The following is a 19,315-nucleotide window of genomic DNA, read 5'->3' as shown; positions in this document are numbered from 1 at the left end:
CTTTTTGGAATCCTACACCTCCACTTCCTCCCTGCCAGCGTTAGATGGTGATGCTCTAACAAAGGCATGACTCCTCTCAGGCAGCCCTGTCCTTGAGCTATAGCTTCCTCTGGCCTCCAGTAACTACTCCCTCTCCCTATTCCTTCAAGCCTAGGGGTAGTGACAACTGCCCACTATTGTGAGCCCTGGGGCACTTCACATTCTCTTGTTGGTTTCCCTTAACTCCGCTACCACCTTTGTTAAGAGTTCCTTTTCTAAATCTTCTTCTACCACCCAGTTTGAACATGCCATCTCTCTCGTTGGTTTTTTGACCAAAGTATGTTCATTACCTCATTTAGTCTTTACCTCAACTCTCACATAATAGGAATTATGATCACCTTTTAAAATGAATAGACCAAAGATCAGAAACATTAAGTAACTTGAGGGCACACAGTAGCAAGCGACAGCTTAAGAGTCTTGAAAAAAGCAAAGATCTTTGTTCATTGCCTTCTCTCCTTGGCCATTCCACATTCTCACTCTCCCTATGATATTCATTCTGCCTCTCCTTTCCCTCAGCTCTACTCTTTATGCCTTTCCCCTCCCATGAAGATCTGTGGAAGCCCAGGAGAGCAATTCACCCTGGTTCTCTGGGCTTTCAGCAGGAAGGCCCTGGAGATGGGCACACCTTTGAGACCAGGACCTCAAGTCAACCCACCTGGAAATCTCTCAGTCATGGGGACTAGTTTTCCCAGAATCTTGAGTTAGAAAAGAAAAAGGGGATATAGGCCCTCAGGTTGTTGTCCTAGGGAACATAGAGTGATTCACTCACCAGGTTGGAAGAAGGCCATCTTCCATTCTGAAAGGCAGGAGACACAGATAAGGAAAAGGCTTTATTTCTGTTCTTCCCTCATCCATTCTCCTCACTAAGCCTTTTCTCTCTCCCTTTCTTCAGCCTCTTCCAATGTCCAGCTTCCCTCATCTACAGCTCTGCTGGATCAGGCATAAAACCTGTCAAAAATGGTGGACTTCTTTCTCTCCATCATGCTGGGGTTGCAGGGGACATGGCCAGGCTTTGCTGGGATGTGGGAATGTGTGTCAGCAGGTGGCGGGGTGGCTGATAACGCCCAAACACTGTGTCTGGAAGGTCTTGTCTGAGGCACCAGAAAAGCAGGGGTGATATCCCCCGTAGAAAATGAGCTGCTGGGCTAGATGTCATTATTCCTACTGGGAATGCCAATGGGTCACAGGGAAGAGAAATGGTTTAAATGCTTAATATACATTTGCCAGGAAACTCAGAGAACATCAGGGTCAATCACCATGGTAGGCCTGAGAATTCTCTCCACCTGCAATGGAAGAAAGGTAGAGACGTCAGCTGAAACATGTCATTTCTGAGTCATGTCCTTTCTCTTCTTTTACACCAACCTAATCTTTCTTTTTGACCGCCACCCCCACCTCCTTCTCCTCCGTCTATTCAATTCTCTCCTCCCCTCTCCTCCTTAACATCAAGTCTGAGAACATCAATTGCATGCTGGTGATACCACAGGCACCATGTAAGTGCTTTCCTAGCTGAGACCCAGTAGATCTATTTTGTGTGTATCTACACTCCCACACCTGGGTGTAGGTGTTACTGTATGTAGACGTGTCTGTGCATGTGCACTAGAATCCATCTGTCTCAAGCTGTATTATGTCCTGCCTACTTCTGAAAAGAAATGGGCAACTTGAGGAAATTTATGATAGAATTTTTCAAAAGCACCTCTAATAAATCTGTGACAACTGAGCACTGTGGCCACTCCTTTTCTAAAATGCAATTTTCTCCTCTTCCTCTCTGAATTCCTCACTCTTTTAAATCTTACATTGTTTGCTTTCTTCTCAGTAGCCTACAGATTATGTAAATCAACTAGTGAAGTTACCAGCATAGGGAAGGCACTTCATCTAGAGAGTTCCATCACCCTCTTCCTCTTTTCTTTTTAAGCACACCCTGGATGTTCCCTGGTGCCTTGCTGGGCTGAGGAGTCTATGAGCCCCTCATGGAGAGAGATTGAAGCCCCTTTTCTCCATTAAAAAAACAGGACTCCCCCATCCTTCCCCCAAATCAGCCACCTTTCTTTTTTCCATCCCTAAAGGGACTGGGGACATTTCTCAGCCCTGGGCGGATTTAAGTATGAAGAAAAGGTGGGGAAATATCCCAGCATAGAGTCTTAGATGTGAATTCAGAGAAAATGTCAGAGCCACTCACTGGCCATAAGCAGGAACTCTCTCTTCTCTGCAATGGAAGAAATGTGACCAGTCATGAAGATGCTTAAAGCAGCAACACCAAGATATGCCCAGGTTCCTGGGGGAATCAGAACTTACTGAATTCATGCAGGAGCTTCTCTGGAAAATAAGCAGAAAAAAGAATTATTGTTAAGGGGATCCATCAGGGAGAACCTCTGGAACATAAACTTTACAAATGATTGAGTGAAGGGGTGGGTGCACTGGGTTGGGGAGGGTCAGGTCCTTGGGCTCCCTCCTCTAAACCATCGCAATGGGTTCCCTTCCTGGTCAGATACCTCTTGCCCTTCGTTCCAAATCCTTTTCTGCTTGCTCTCTCTGTTTCTCCTTCTGCAGTCACCACAGGAAGTAACCATCCCCTGTGAGAAACAGCAGCAAGACATGCAGGGTCCCTGCCAAGGTCCTGATCCAGGGCTGGGCCCTCCAGAAGAAGGGAGCGATCCCGGTTTGCGCAGCTCCCAGAGAGGGGGAGGGGTGGCCCTCAGCAGGGAAATCGTAGTTCCTGGGGTTCTCTCGGCCAGTGGGAAACTCCCGCACAGAGGACTCAGAAGAACCACAGGGCTACCATCAACATCTGAGCACCCCAGAGAGTGGATAACAAGGGGCAAACGAGAAGCCCCCCATGCCAGGGACCCAGAGGGCAAAAGAGAGAGCCCGCCGCCTGCCTGCTAACCAGACCCTGCAGCTCAGCCTACCAGACCAGACCAAGCGATCCACGGCAGACCAGATCAAGCGATCCGACCCAACCGATCACAGCAGAAAAACTGCGGCAGAGTGCAGGGGGCTTAGATTACACAGCCCTTTACCACCACACAGTGGTGGCAGGGTGGAAATTGCAACCAGAGATTTCCAGGATGAGGAAAAACAAAGCCAACACAGGAACCACAATGCAAATATATATGAAATCACCAGACCAGAAGAAAAATGGCAAGCACCCAGAAACCAACCCTAAAGACACAGAAATCCATAATCTAAACGACAGAGATTTCAAAATAGCTATCATAAAAACACTCAACGAAATACAAGACAACACAAACAATTCAATGAGATTAGGAGTTTCTTCACAAAAGAGATTGAAATCATAAAGAAAAACCAATCAGTGCTGATGGAGATGAAGAACACAATGGAGGAGATAAAGGAGACTCTGGAATCTTTAAAGAACAGAGCTTACAATATGGAGGAAAGAATTAGCATTTTAGAGGATAGGAATACAGATATGCTCCAAATGGAAGAGGAGAGAGAACTAAGACTAAAAAGAAATGAAGAAAGGTATTTCTCGGAGGAGAAATATCTGACTCTATTAGGAAATGTAACATAAGAATTATAGGTATTCCTGAGGGAGAAGAGAGGGAAAGAGGAACAGAGAGTCTATTCCAGGAAATAATAGCTGAGAATTTCCTAAATCTGGGGAAGGAGCAGGAAATACCAGTAAGCGAAGCCAACAGGTCACCTAAATATATTAACAGACAAAGGACCTCTCCACGACACCTAGTGGTAAGGCTAGCCAGAGTCAATGACAAAGAAACAATATTAAGGGCAGCTAGACAAAAACAAAAAATAATGTACAAAGTTTCTCAACAGAAACTTTACAGGCTAGGAGAGACTGGAATGATATATTCAAAATACTGAAAGACAAAAACTTTCAGCCAAGAATACTCTATCCAGCAAAAATATCCTTCAAATATGATGGAGAAATAGTAACTCTCCCAGATAAACAAAAGCTAAGGGAGTTCATGGCCACGAGACCCCCCCTACAAGAATACTCAAGAAGGCCCTGAGGCCTGAAAAAAAGATGAGAAAGGGAATACAAAGCTTGGAGCAAGGAGAAAAATAGGTATATAAACTCAGAAAAATAGTAGATCTTTACTGGAATAGGTTAGCAACCACTTAAATACTAAAATCAAAGATCAAAGGAAGGAATTCACCAAAAATAAATTTAACCTCATCACTGTAAACATACAGCCACAACACAAGATAGAATAAGGTATAACAAGAACGACTTAGAAGGGGAAGAGGAAAGTGATTGAATTGACTTAGTATAAAGAAATAGGAGGCCATCAGATAATGGAATATCTCATACACAAGATTTTTTACACAAACCTCAAGGTAACCACTAAACAAATAATCAATACAAAACCACATATGATAAACAAAGAGAAAACTAGAAGAGCCATAAGACAGAACAACCAAACTGAATTGGCAGTCCGAAACAAATGGGACAAGACACAAAGGAAATGCAAAAGAACCAGAAAATAAGTGACAAAACAGCAACATTAAGCCCTCATATATCAATAATTACCCTAAATTTAAATGGATTGAACTCTCCAATCAAAAGATACAGAGTTTCAGGATGGATTAAAAAGCAAGACCCAACAATATGCTGCCTCCAGGAAACAAATCTCAGCACTAAAGACAAGCACAGGCTCCGAGTGAAAGGATGGAAGACAATACTCCAAGCTAATGGCAAACAAAAGAAAGCAGGTGTTGCCATACTCATATCACACAAAGTAGACTTCAAGATAAAACAGGTTAAGAAAGACAAAGAAGGGAAATATATAATGATAAAAAGGACACTCCACCAAGAAGCCATATCACTTATAAATATATATGCACCAAACATAGGAGCACCAATGTACATAAAGCAACTGTTAACAAACCTAAAAGGAGACATTAACAACAACACAATAATAGTAGGGGATCTTAATACCCCACTTACATCAATGGATAGATCATCCAGACAAAAATTCAATAAAGAAATAGTAGACTTAAATGAAAAACTGCACCAGATGGACCTGGTAGACATATACAGAGCATTCCATCCAAAAACAGCTGACTACACATTCTTCTCGAGTGCACACGGAACATTCTCAAGGATAGACCATATGTTGGGAAACAAAGCAAGCCTCAATAAATTTAAGAAGATTGAAATCATAACAAGCATCTTTTCAGACAATAATGCTATGAAACTGGAAATGAACCATGAAAAAAAAACTGGGAAAGTCACAAAAACGTGGAGATTAAACAACATGCTACTGAACAACCAATGGATCATTGATGAAATTAAAGGAGAAATCAAAAACTATCTGGAAACAAACGAAAATGAAAATATGCCATACCAAACCACATGGGATGCAGCAAAAGCGGTCCTGAGAGGGAAAATCATAGCGATACAAGCCCACCTTAACAAACAAGAAAAAGCCCAAATAGGCAACCTCAAATTACACCTAACAGAACTAGAAAAAGAAGAACAAACAAAGCCCAAAGTCAGCAGAAGGAGAGAAATAATAAAAATCAGAGCAGAAATAAATGAAATTGAGACCAAAAAAACAGTAGAAAGGATTAATGAAACAAAGAGTTGGTTCTTTGAGAAGATAAACAAAATCGACAAACCCTTAGCCAGGCTTACTAAGAAAAGAAGAGAAAAGGCTCAAGTAAATAAAATTAGAAATGAAAGAGGAGAAATTACAATGGATACCACGGAAATACAGAGGATTATAAGAATACTATGAGAAATTATATGCCAACAAATTGGACAATCTAGAAGAAATGGATAAATTCTTAGACTCATACAACCTCCCAAAACTGAACCAAGAAGAAATGGAGAATCTGACTAGACCAATCACAAGTAAAGAGATTGAAATAGTAATCAAAAATCTCCCAAAAAATAAAAATCCGGGACCAGATGGCTTCTCCGGTGAATTTTACCAAGCATTCAAAGAAGATTTAATATCCATCCTTCTCAAACTATTCCAAAAAATAGAGGAAGATGGAACACTTCCTATATCATTCTATGAGGCCAACATCACCCTGATACCAAAGCCAGACAAAGACAGTACAAAGAAAGAAAATTACAGGCCAATATTGCTGATGAACATAGATGCAAAAATCCTCAACAAAATATTGGCAAACCGAATACAGCAATGCATTAAAAAGATCATACACCATGACCAAGTGGGATTTATAGCAGGGACGCAGGGATGGTTCAACATCCGCAAATCAATCAACGTGATACATCACATCAACAAAACAAAGAATAAAAACCACATGGTCATCTCAATAGATGCAGAGAAGGCATTTGACAAGATAGAACAAATCAATCAATGTGATACACCACATTAACAAAATGAGGAATAAAAATCAAATGAATGTCTCAATAGATGTAGAGAAAGCATTTGAGAAGATCTAATATCTATGTATGATGAAAACTCTCAATAGAATTGGTATAGAAGGAAAGCACCTCAATAACATAAGGGCCATATAGGACAAACTCACAGCCGACATCATACTTAGTAAAAAACTGAAAGCCATCCCTCTGAGAATAGGAACAAGACAAGGGTGCCCACTTTTGACACTCCTATTCAACATAGTTCTGGAGGTTTGGCCAGAGAAATTAGGCAATAAAAGGAAAAAAATGTGTCCAAATTGGAAAGGAAGAAATAAAACTCTTTCTGTTTGCGGATGACATCATTCTTTATATAAAAAACCCTGGGGGCAGGCCCAGTGGCATAGCAGTTAAGTGCACGCTCTCTGCTATGGCGGCCCGGGGTTTGGATCCCGGTCGCTCACTGAGACACCGCTTGTCAAACCATGCTGTGGCGGTGTCCCGTATAAAGTGGTGGAAGATGGGCATGGATGTTAGCCCAGGGCCAGTCTTCCTCAGCAAAAAGAGGAGGATTGGCGACAGATGTTAGCTCAGGGCTGATCTTCCTCACAAAAAAAAAAGAAAAGAAAGAAAGAAAAATTTTCCCCTGCTCTGGTTGTGACTGTGCCCATGAGGAGGTTAAAGAGAAGAGAAATTAGCGGAAAATCATCGCTTGAGCATCCGAGGAGAAAAGAAAATGCAGAAGTTATTTCTAGAAGGTAGGAAAGTGGGGGGAAGTGATACATCTCTGGGGCTCTGGTGGGGCGGTAAACGGAGGAAGAGAACCTGATGGCAGGAAAGGCAGCATCCCTGGGGAGGAGAAGCTTTCTGATGGGGAATCTCTCCACAACTGGCTTTACCTTGGGTCACAAACCCTGATTTGCAGGGAGGAGGAAGGGAAAGGAGGGAAGGCGTAAAAGGAAGTGACAACTGAAGCAACTCAACTCTAGCCAGAGAAGTGAGCCAACAAGGGCAGAAAAACGCTGTGCTGATCCTTCTACTGTTGACTTATTTCATGGAATGCTTAATGAATCAATCAGTAGGGAGATACCTGAACCAGAAAAAGAAGGGGGCTGCCCAAAACAGAAGTTGGGGAGCTGATGATACCAATATGGGTCACCGGAAAGTTTGACCTAGATTGGAACTGTGTTGCCAAGACCCTTGGCTGATTACTCCTTGTCTGTGCCCCTAGGTCTCTAGTCCCTGCCCCACCTGGATGACTCATCTTTGGCGCTTATGGAGCCAGCTGCTTCCCTGCATTTCTCCCTTCCAGACTCCCTTCTCTTCTTCCACCTCCTCAGCTTGTTTGCACTGGTCTCAGGTAGGGTCCATGCCACTAACTCCTATCAGCTTCCCAGAAAGGAAAATCAGCACTTCAGTCTGAAAAACACCGCAGTCTGAAGAAGTACTGAAGTTGTGTTCATTCATGAACTTTGCTTCTGCACATACTCATTGAATTTATACCAGTACCATCCCACGGAAATGCGATGACAGCTACAAAGCCCAGCTGCATACACAATTTTAATTTTTTTGTAGCTACATTTAAAAAGATGAAAATGAAAACAATGAAGCAAATTTTAATAATATAGCTTTTTAACTCCCCAAACCATAATATTACCATTTAAATTTTAATTATTATAAAAGATTAACAATAAAATACTTAATATTTTTATTCTAAATTTTCAAAATTGTGTGTGTGTATTTTACATTTACAGCACATTGCCATTGGGACTGGCTAGTGGCTATCATGTTGGACAGCTCAAGTTTATACTCCACTCTGGGCACTGTGCTAGATTGGGGAATGGAAGGAAACCTCTGTGAGCACAGGGTCAGTAGGGGGTGCTCAGTGTTTGTTTCTCCATGTTTTGTTCAGGAAGCATTGCCAGCCTCAGTAGACACTCTTACTAGGTATCTATTGCTGCTGACCAGCCACAGCTACTGGACCCCGGAATCCTCAGCCCAGGAAGCCCCTGTGGCCTTAGAAAGAATATGTCTGAAAGTATATATTAGAAATAAAGAAAGAATCTGTCTGTGCCCTGGAATATGCACTTTCTTTCCTTCCTTAGATATGTGATGGCTGGCACCCCTGTCTGATTTTACACTTTTGTTGAACAGACCAGTTTACTGTCTTGGAGGCAGCTGATCCAATCTTGGCCATTGTGGGAGGAAACAGCATGTTATGCTGCCACCTGTCACCTAAGGAAAGTGCTGAGGACATGGAGTTGTGTGGTTCAGGTCTCAGTTCTCCCCGTAGTGCTTGTGTATAAGAGCTGGCGAAAGAGGACAGAGGAGCAGATGGAGGAGGACCGAGGAAGAACAACCTCTGTGAAGGGAGACATCAGCAAAGGGAGCCTGGCGCTGATCATCCACAACATCACAGCCCATGAAAATGACATCTACTGCTGTTATTTCTAAGAAGGCAAATACTAGGATGAGGCCACCATGTGCTTGATGGTGGCAGAAGCATCCTTTCATTTTGTTCAGTTGCTTTTTGTGTAACTCCTGGGGAAACTTTCTCTCTTAACCTAAGGCCCATGACAGACCAGCAGCTACTTGTCTCAAGTCCGTTTACACAGGGAGGATGGCTTCCTCACTCTCAAGGATCAAATGAGTGGGCTTGCCGTGCTCAGCTGTGGGCATCACCCCCTGAGAAGCACACACAGTACTCAGCTGTAGGCTTGAACAGGGGAGAATGTTGAATACCTACAGATTATTCTTATGTTTACTTCTTAGAGATCTCTGAGGGTCTTCCTCAGTAACATGTTTTAGAAGTAGACATTTTTATTGTGAAATATATCACAAACAGAAAATTTAATAAAACATTAATGTACAGATTTCTGAATTATTATGAACTATGACCCGTATATTACAACACATATCAACAAATAGAACACTGCCTATTCCTTACTTTTGTTAGTTTGTTAGGGTCATGGCCCTGAGGTTAAAAATTTCTTAAGATTCTGCCAGCCTGGTAGGTTTCTGTCCTTATCATATTAACCTAGAGCTTTGGGAAGTCAAGCCTACTGAGAAGTCCTCCCAGAGCTGAAAGTGAAATCCTGAACCTGCTTACTTCAGGTCAGAGTGAACACTCCCATACAGAAGTGAGAACATGAAAACCTCTAGCTGAATGAATCAGTCAGGAAACATTTATTAGGAGGCAGATGCTTGGTACTGTGATGGGGTCTGTAGGTGGAGCAGGAAGAAAAGGGGGATGTAATCCTTTCTCCTTAGAGATCTCACAGTTTATTTGGCGTATTGGTCTCCTGTTATTCACCAAGGTCAAGGTTTTCTTACTTCCCTTCTTCCTTCTTTTCCTCCTTCCAATCTTCTTCCTTCCTCCCACTGTTGCTCCTTCACTTTCTTCCTTTCCTTCCTTTCCTCTCTTCACAGAAGAGGCACTGCAGGAATGCATGGAATATGCGTAATCAGTTTCTCTGGGCATTGGACACTTGCTCTTTCCCCTCTTCCCTTGGCTCTCACCATTAAGAGCTGATCTTCTAAGACACTTTGGCTAAAACACCATTGCCTTTTTATCTCAGCTCTGGTCTCACTCCTCAGGCCTGGGCTCTAAGTCCCTCATTAAAATGAGGGGCCATGAGGATGGGGGCATCTGGCTGGAGTGCACATCTTTAGGGTGGTACCCAGAGCCCCGAGTGGTTTGGAGGAACCCTCATGGTGAGATCACGCCCACCCTGGAGGAGGCTTACATTATGGATACAGACAGCCTCTTCATGGTCACCACAGCTGTAGTCATCAGGGACTACTCTGTGAGGAACGTGTCCTGCTCCATCAACAACACCCTGCTTGGCCAGGAGAAGGAAACTGTGATTTTCATTCCAGGTTAGTTCCCTGCCCTCTGGAGGCTCGTTGAGTGGAGGCAGGATGCTCAGCAGACAGACTGGAGCCTGGAATGGGGATGGGGAGATAGGGGTGTGGGGTGGAAGGGTCCTGGGCCCTGAAGGGCTGGGAGCTGCAGCTAAATTGAGGCCTCTCCCCTTGTCACACGGGGAAAATCAAATATTCTCAAAACACATAGATAGGAGCCTCTTCTCTGAAGGTAAATCTAATCTTTTTTCTCTATTGTGGTCCTTATCCGCTGCAGCAATTTTTAAAGTTTTAGAAGAATCATAAAAGACAGAGAGTGGTCTGGGCTGGTGTCTGTCTACACCCAGAGGTGCTGTCTGCTGAAGCCTTTCCTTCCTGCCAATAGGATTTCCCAAGGGACAGAGCAGGGAAATTCTCCATCTACAGACGTTCATAAATTCATTACACAAATACTTAACAAGCATCACAAATGTTCAAGTCTCTGTTGGAGAAACCAAAAATAAATCGCCGAACAAAATATATATAGATCTCTGTCCTCATGTGGCTCACATTCTAGAGCAGCAGATAGAAATAAATAAATTAAAACAAGAACTGAAATCATTAATTAAAGTGTGGATTATATCATGGTGATGAGTACAGTAGAGGAGGGGTTAAAGAGTGCAATAAGGGAGTTGTAATTATAAAGAGGATGGTCAGGGAAGGCTCCACTAAAAAGATGGCAATTGTCAAGTGAGGAATGAGCCATGCAGATATTCAAGGACTGAGCAAGCCAGGTAGCAGGAAGAGCAGATACAAAGGGCTTGAGGTGGGAGCACCGAACAGTTTCAAGGAACCCCAAGAGGGAAGTGTGGCTGGAATGGTTGAGTGCAGGGAGAGTATGAGGAGAGAGATTCAGAGAGGCAATAGGTTCAGATCATATAGGGTAATGTGGGCCACAAATTATCTTTGGCTTTTAGTATGAGTGAGATAGGGAACATTGCAGGTTTTGAGCAAGAAATAATATAATTTCACTTAGGCTGCTTTGCTCAGGATAGACTGAAGAGGGTGTGGGCAGAAGCAGGAGGAGGGCATTGCAACATTCCAGACAAGAAGGGATGGTGGCTTGTCCAATGTGGAGGGCGGTGGCAATCCAGCACGGCTGGTTAACTTTTATTCAGCCTGGTCCTTCTCATGGTGACTCTACATGTTTCTGCTTTTTGTCTTATGGGTCCCCAGCCCTGGCAATCAGTCTGGGGTGATTCTTTCTCTATGTGGGTTCTCTGAGAGAGAAGCCAACAGAGCAGGAACCTGGGGGAGCTCTTTAGATATGTGCCCTGAGGGGCACTCTCATTACAGGTCTCCTTTTTCTCACTAAATGGGACTTTTCTGGATCCCCTTTTAGAATCCTTTATGGCCAGCACATCTCCCTGGATGGTGACCCTGGCTGTCCTCATGCCTACTCTGCTCCTCCTCATCACTGGGAGCATCTGTCTTATCAAGAAACTCCACAGGGAAAAAGAGATTCTCTCAGGGGAAAATGGTTGAAAATTATGAGAAAGAAATTGCACGTAATGACCTGGAGAGAGAACGTGTGAAAAAGAGAAAGAAAATCAAATAGAGGTAAAAGAGTAGGAGGAAAGCTCAATGTCACACAAAGAACACAGCTCTGACAGCTAGAAGCCTGGGAAACGGAGAAAGGAAATGAATAGAGGCAGCAGCAAGGGCTTAGAACTATCAAGTCCTAAGAATTAATCCGTCAGAGCTTGCTTGCTTCCATTCTACAAGTGTTGCATCCATTCACCTGGCTACATGGAGCACTCCGTTGTTCAAAAAAAGTAAACCTAAGTCAGTGCTGATAATCTCCAGCCACCTGATCATCCACTAATTATGTATCTTGATAATTCCCTGATCAGGAGGGAGGGGGGAGAGTTGTATTTACAGAAAGGGCCAGTCCATCGTTTAATATGAACTCAAATTCTCTTAATTCTTCTATTGAAGACATTCATTTGTTTCTGTTTATTTTTTAAGAGCAACTTCAAAAGGAATTGTGTAAATTTAGCATTTCCTCAACTGCTCCAGGCACAATTTGTACTCCACTTGATTAGCTGTTATCTCATGAAGCTCCCATCTCTGTCTGTCCCGTTGCAGGATGAAGAAGAACCCTCTTACATGCTGGTGAGCACATCTGACATCCCCTCTGTTCCTGAGCACCCTCCCCACTAGCCAACCAACAGGACACATTAGAGGAGATGAACAAGGGGGCTCAAAGCTGGTTGGGGGCAAGAGGAGGCTTCATTCACTGGCAGTATCCCACCCAAAGCTGGGTCCCAGCTTTTCTGGGAGGGAATCCCCACAGCTCTCAATTAAGTCTACAGCTTTGTTCCCACCAAGCTTTGGTTTTTAGACTATTTCAATCCATGATTACAGAGGTCTACCATACACATTTGACCTCCCTAAAGTTTACATTGTACTAATTGTTGCTCTGTGGATCTTGGATTATTTGAAAGAAGACAATACTACCTTTGCTATTTATAAACTGGGGTAGGATATAGACTTCACAGTTGAAGAGCCATGTGTGGGAAAGGCAATAAGCTTCCCCAAGCCTGTCTCAGGGGCGCACAGACGGGTACCAGAAATGCCATCCTGCTCCAAGAGAACACTGATACTGTGTGTGTAGCCTGTGAGGGGAGGCAAAGTGGGCAAGTTGGAGAGCAGGGAATAACTGGCCTGGTCCTAATGAGCAGTTTGCATTTTATGATTTGTCACCTTCTGCTCAAAAGTACCAGAGAATCCAGGTGTTACTAGATACCATGTCACTGGGACCTTTCCTCCTTCCTCTTTTGAATTTCAAAATTGTCACAGACAGACATATCAACTTGGGGAAAGGAGAAAGTCATTTTAACACAAGGAAATGTAGATGGACTAAGTAATAATAACCGCAGATGGGAGAGTCTGCAGATTGTCAGGGTCTGAAGCATCTCCTGTACCCAGAGAGGTCATAGCTGCAGACTTGAGAGCCATGTTGTTAAAGCAAAACTGGATGGAAATAGTTCCCCTTACCTTCTGCCATAAACACCTCTCCGGCAGCAGGTTGAATTTTGGGGACATTGTCCTCCTTTTTTAGCCTTTGAAGGGTGCCTTTCTCAGTCATTTAAACCAGTTGTCACCTCCTTGAACTGGTGAAACACAGAGGACCAATGAAGGGACCCTTTACCGCCCAGGAACCTGTGTAGGGAGAAATTGGCCTTAATTGCATCATTGAGAGAAGAATAGCACCTTTTTGCTGGTTTAAGCCACGTGGGAAAGTTTCTAACTACACAGAGTCCCAGAGATCATATGTCTTGAATAGAAAAGGGGGCAGATCTGAGAATGTTGAGAGAAAGCGGGAGTCACTAATTTCACCTGTTTGTTAAGCTTTCTACATTTCTTAGATCCCCAGTTATCCTCTACCTGAGGCAACGCTCCTGTCACTCAAGAGATAGAAGCGCAGCCTCAGTAATTCTCAGTCTGTGAGCTGCCTGGAACGTGGGATCAAGGGGCCTTCATGGAAAAGGCCGTCACATGGGGGATCTCCCATCACCTTTCTGGGACCTCTCTGGGGACCAGGAATCATACAATCTCCTGAGACTCCAGGCTTAAACCTGAGACTTCCTCTGTAGCTGATGTGGTCTGAGACCTGGACACCGCTCATCCCAAACTCTTCCTGTCAGAGGACCAGAGAAGCATGAGACGGGGCCCCTCCAGGTGGAGTGTGCCTGACAACCCAGAGAGATTTGACTGTTGGCCATGTGTCCTGGGCCTGGAGAGGTTCTCCTCAAGGAAACATTACTGGGAGATGGAGGTCAAAAACATGATGATGTGGGCTGTGGGGGTTTGTAGAGACAGTGTTGAGAGGAAAGAGGAGGCCCTACTGCTTCCTCAGAACGGCTTCTGGACCTTGGAGATATTTGGAAACCAGTAACACGCCCTGTCCTCTCCTGAGAAGATTCTCCCCCTGACGGAACACCTTCTCTGGGCGGGCATCTTCCTGGACTATGAAGCTGGAGATGTCTCCTTCTACAACATGAGGGACAGATGGTACATCTACACGTGTCCCTGTTCACCCTTCTCTGGGCCCCTGAGGCCACTCTTCATTCTGGGGTCTGATGGCAGCCGCTTCTTCATCTGCCCAGCATTCATAGGGGCCCAGGGGGTCATGATGCCTGAGGTGGCTTGATCCGTCATAGGGCAGGGATCCACTGTAGCCACCAGGACAAATTCTCTGGTCTCAGAGCCAAGTAGAAAAGCCCTGGCCATCTCTCCTATGAGAACACAGCATCTTGAGGAGGAAAGTGGACACTCCTTCCCTCTGATCACATAAGAACACCTCCTCCAGAGGCCCCCTTGACACCATTTCCAGGCCCCAGCCCTGTGTGTCCCTCATTAAGGAGTTCCTTTAGTAACTCATTTGCTTGAAAACATGGGGCTGAGCCTAGTCTCAGGAAACTTGTGCTGCGATATGGCTCCCAACCAAGAAGAATGTATGAGAAAGTGACAGGCAGAAAACCTGCTACTTTAACATCAGAATGGCACATTCAGCCTGACACTCAAGTTGACAGACACTGTGGACTTGGGGTGAGGACAACAAGATGCACTAGGATGTAAGAGGAGAGAGAGAAACCACAAACGGAGGTCAGAGATAGTGGAAGCAGGTCCAGAGAGGTGGTAGGGGATCAAGTATGTGAGCATGGTTAAGCCCCACCATTACAGCCATGGGGTCCCAGGAGCTGATGGTCCATTTCAAACCCACCACCAACATTTCCATACCAAAAAGTAAAGCTCTACAGGCCTAGAACTGGGATGAAGAAAGATGAAGAATGAGGACACATCTGGATCTGGCCTGTTTCAGGTGTCCCTGCAATAATCAAGGAGTTAGTACTCAGTTATTGAGTGTGGCCTAGGGTTTCAGGTCCCAGCTGAGCAGGAGAATACTGGACCAAATGGATCACAAGGTTCAGTTTCAGAGGAGAGAGCAGCAGTTTCCAGCTTTTTGGCCTTTAGACACTTCAAAATTATTGAGGACCCCACAGAAGTTTTCAATATTTGATTTATATCTGTCAATATTTATGGCATTGGAGATTGAAACTGAAACTGTTGTGTGGTGAGTACATGGTGTGTCTGTGTTACTGCACCTGGTCCGGTTTTGCCCACCACCCAGAAAGCCAAACACCAAGATGATGAGATTACAGCAGAGAGAGGGTTTAATCACAAGGCAGCCAAGTGTGGAAATGGGAGAATGAATCTCAAATCCGCTTCCCTGAAAATAGGTACTCAGGGATATTTATGGGGAAGGGGGCAAGGTGGTCTGAAATGATCGGAGGTGAGGAGAGATGAGGTAATTGATGATTTTCGCAAGCATAGTCAGGCTTCATACCTTTTTGTAGGACACAAGTCCACAGAATGGCAGCATTAGCATGACCTGAGGGTGGAGTTCCAACCTCTTGCTGTCAAAAGGTTGCTTATTGGACACAAGTCTACCTGGTCCCAGTTGATTGGTTGGTGGTGACAAGCTGGACTGAAGTGGACAAGGGGTTCAGTTCCTGAAAAAATAGCTCAAACATCCATCATCATGGTGACCCTGGCTTCAATGGGATGTTACTTAAAGGAACCTGGTGGGAGTCAGATAGCATATTGCCTTGACAGCACAGTTAACAATGGGTAAATTTATCATGCAGATTTAAGCCCTCGTCTTCCTTTCTGATAAGTTTCTAGGTAAGGTCATTCCCCCCTTCTTCCCGGTACAGGGAAGAAGATACCTTTACAAATGGAGATTTTCTTTACAAATGTAAATGTCTCTTATAAAGGGCAACCAGAACTAAGAATGGGCTTAGTCCTGACCCACCCAGATACCTGGAGATGTCTGTGGTAATGGCCTGTTCTGGGGGCAGGACTCCCATCCCAAACTCCTTTGGATAGTTAGTGGGGGTGGGGTCAAAGTGTCATTCAGGCAGAAATATATTTTGAGATGGCCAATTCTGATCCCGCACAGTTACTAGCTGCTTAATCATCAATGGCTAACTGTTTGTAGGTTTCATCTCTTATGTGGTGGGTTCCTGGGGCAGGAGCAAGTGTGGAGGAGGGAAAACAATTAGGAAACAATTGCCATCATCTATGCAACAGATGATGATGCAGGTTTGGACCACGGTGGTAACCATGGAATTACAGAAAGTAAAGGATTTTGGATTGATTCCAAGATAGGACCTGCTGATGGACCAGATGCTGGAGGCAAGAGGAGGACAGAAGCAAGGATGACTTTTAGGTTTTGGTTTGAGCATCTGGGAGGATGGTGGGAGATTAAGAGAAAAGTATTTCAATTGTGTTTCCCCTAGTGGTAGGATTATGTATACTCTATGTGCTTGTGTTCATGTGTGTTTGTGTGTATTTCTGGCTTTCTGTATTTAAAACGTGTTACTTTTGTAATCAGAGCTCTCTCCTATGGTGGATAGGCTCACTGCCCCCATTATCCTTTTGTCAGCCATGAGTTTTTGCAGTCCACACCTTATTGACTTTGGGTTTGGCCCTGTGACTTGTTTGGTCAATGGAAGGTCAGTGAAATAGAGGCTCTAAATATGTTTACATTGGAGAGAAATCAAGATGGTGGTGTAGGTGGACTCTGAACTCACCTCTTCCCATAGACACAGCTAATTTAAAACTACTCTTGGAAAAACTACCCCTGAGAGTGAACTGAAAACTGGATAATAGGAACCCCTAAAACAAACAACAATCCTAATTGAGGTGAAGGAGGCAGAAATTCCCTTCTGGAGAGAAAAAATGCCACCTTCATAAGCTGCAGCACTTCACGGCCACCAGGGAGAAATCCAAAGTTATGCAGCCTTCCTTGGAGGAATGGGGGATGTGAGCCAAGGAGCACTCCCACTACAGGCATTTTTTGGACCCAGCACAACCAAGATGAGTGACATAATATCTTACTTTGCTTGCTACTAACAACATTGGGGAATACCCCCAGAAACGCTGGTTCACAAAGAAATTAAAGCTGGCTCTTAAAGGTCCCATGCACAAATTCACCCGTTTTGGAAAGCAACCTAAAATCACCAGAAAGAAACACAGTGCACAGTGCTTTGGTGAAAAGAGACTCATCTGATAGGCTCTGAGTGCATCTCGGTGAGCAGTGAGACCTCTCTAGGGACTGGAACATTGGCAGCAGCCATTGTTGTAACCTAGTGTGGGCATGCTGACACAAACACCAGCAGATGCTGTTGGAGTTCTCCCTGTGGCCTGCTAGCCCAGAGTCTGCCCCACCCACTAGACCATGGATTTAATCCAGCTCAGCTAGGGCAGGCAGGCAACTCTAGGGACTAGTCCCATACGACAGCAAGCCCTTGGGCAGCTTGTGGGCCTGCATTGATTGGTGACTGGATCTGCACAGCCTGGCAAGTGGGTCCACCTCTGTGGGGCAGGGCACGCACAGGAGTGGGAGGACAGTGTGTGGCATTGGTGGAGTGTGTGGGGCTCCTGCCTTGGAGAGTCTTGATCGACTTTAGGGGGTCAGGGTGTGCACACAGGCCCGGACTGTGTTGACTGTGTGTGCAGACCTGTGGGCAGCAGGGCTTGTCAGCTGCAGAAGACTTATGCTTCTCAAAGAGCCACACAGGGTATTGGCATCACCTTCCAAAGCCTGAAAATATTGGATTCTCCCATGCCTGAGGCCAGCCCCACCCAGCCCCACCCAGCTGCAATCCTCAGAGAGCTGACAAGAGCTTTATAGGCCAGAGGCTTATAGCAGTTGTAAGCCCCTGTGCCTAACAACCAGCCACACTGGGCGCCTAATCACTTAATTAAAAAATTGCAACAGGAATATGCTATTAGACATTGTAGCCAACTGTTCTGGGGCTCCCCACAACTGATAAAGAGACTAAAGGGCCAACACCAACTACACGCAGCCGAGCATTACAACCAGCCAGCCAGGGGGACAGCTCAGCCTCCCTAGGCACCTATAGGAAGAGCAACCCCACCACAACAGAAGGACACATGTAGCCCACACAGGGGTCACTCCTGTAACATTTGGAAGTAGTGACGAGAAGGGAGCACACTCCTGGGCCTCATAAGACATTGCTTACATAAGGTCACCTCTCCAAGATCAGGAGATGTAACTGACCTACCTAATACTTAGACACAAGCACAGGGAAAGAGGCAAAATGAGGAGGCAAAAGAATATGTTCCAAGTAAAGGAACAGGACAAGGAACTTAGTTCCCAGAAAAGGAACTAAACAAAAGAGAAATGAGCAACCAACCTGACAGAGTGTTCAAACAAAGAGTGTTAAGGGTGCTCACTGATCTTGGGAGAAGAACAGATGAACTCAGTGAGAACATCAACAAAGAAATGGAAGATAAAAAAAAGAACCAATCAAGAATGAAGAATACAAGACTGGAAATGAAAAATTCACTAGAGGGACTCAGAAGCAGAGTAGAGGATATAGAAGAATGGATCAGCGAGCTGGATGAAAGACTAAAAGAAATCACTCAGATTGAACAGGTAAAAGAAAAAAGAATTAAAAACAGTGAGGACAGTCTAAGGGACCTCTAGGACAACATAAAGCACAGCAACATCAGTGTAATAGGTGTCCCAGAAAGAGAAGAGCAAGACAAAGGGGCAGAGAATCTATTTGAAGAAATAATAGCTGAAAACTTGTCTAACCTAAGGAAGGAAACAGAACTCCAGGTACAGGAAGCACAGAGAGCACCAAACAAGATAAACCCAAAGAGGCCCACACCAAGACACATCATAATTAAAATGTCCAGAATTAAAAATAAAGAGAGAATCCTAAAAGCCGCAAGAGAAAGACAAGTTACATGCGAAGGAAACCCCATAAAGCTATCAGCTGACTTCTCAGCAGAAACCTTACAGGCTACAAGAGCGTGGCATGATATATTTATCATGCTAAAAGGAAAAAACCTACAGCCAAGAATACTCTACCAGGCAAAGTTCTCATTCAAAATGGAAGGAGACATAAAAAGTTTCCCAGACAAGCAAAAATTAAAGGAGTTTTTCACCAAGAAATCAGTTCTACAAGAAATGCTAAAGGGACTTATTTAAGGGGGAAAGAGAAGACCACAAATATG

General features: G+C 44.4%; 1 long non-coding RNA gene and 1 pseudogene across 1 annotated transcript; one reads left to right on the top strand and one right to left on the bottom strand.

Annotated features, from left to right (window-relative positions):
* Positions 1–814: 814 nt before the first annotated feature.
* LOC147915417 (uncharacterized) lies at positions 815–2,953 on the bottom strand. The gene is made up of 3 exons (XR_015554015.1): positions 2,529–2,953; positions 2,216–2,352; positions 815–1,322 (listed from the first exon to the last, which is right to left on the bottom strand). It is a non-coding gene; the product is annotated as an uncharacterized LOC147915417 (long non-coding RNA).
* Positions 2,954–7,610: 4,657 nt separating this feature from the next.
* Positions 7,611–14,476, top strand: LOC101408790 (butyrophilin subfamily 2 member A2-like; annotated as a pseudogene).
* The last annotated feature ends 4,839 nt before the right edge of the window (positions 14,477–19,315 follow it).

The sequence above is a fragment of the Ceratotherium simum genome, chromosome 13 (assembly GCF_057802395.1).
Source record: "Ceratotherium simum simum isolate JZ-2026a chromosome 13, ASM5780239v1, whole genome shotgun sequence".
In the NCBI taxonomy this organism is placed as follows: Eukaryota; Metazoa; Chordata; class Mammalia; order Perissodactyla; family Rhinocerotidae; genus Ceratotherium; species Ceratotherium simum.
The sequence above is the reverse complement of the archived record's forward strand: the minus strand, read 5'-3'. Positions and strand labels throughout refer to the sequence as shown.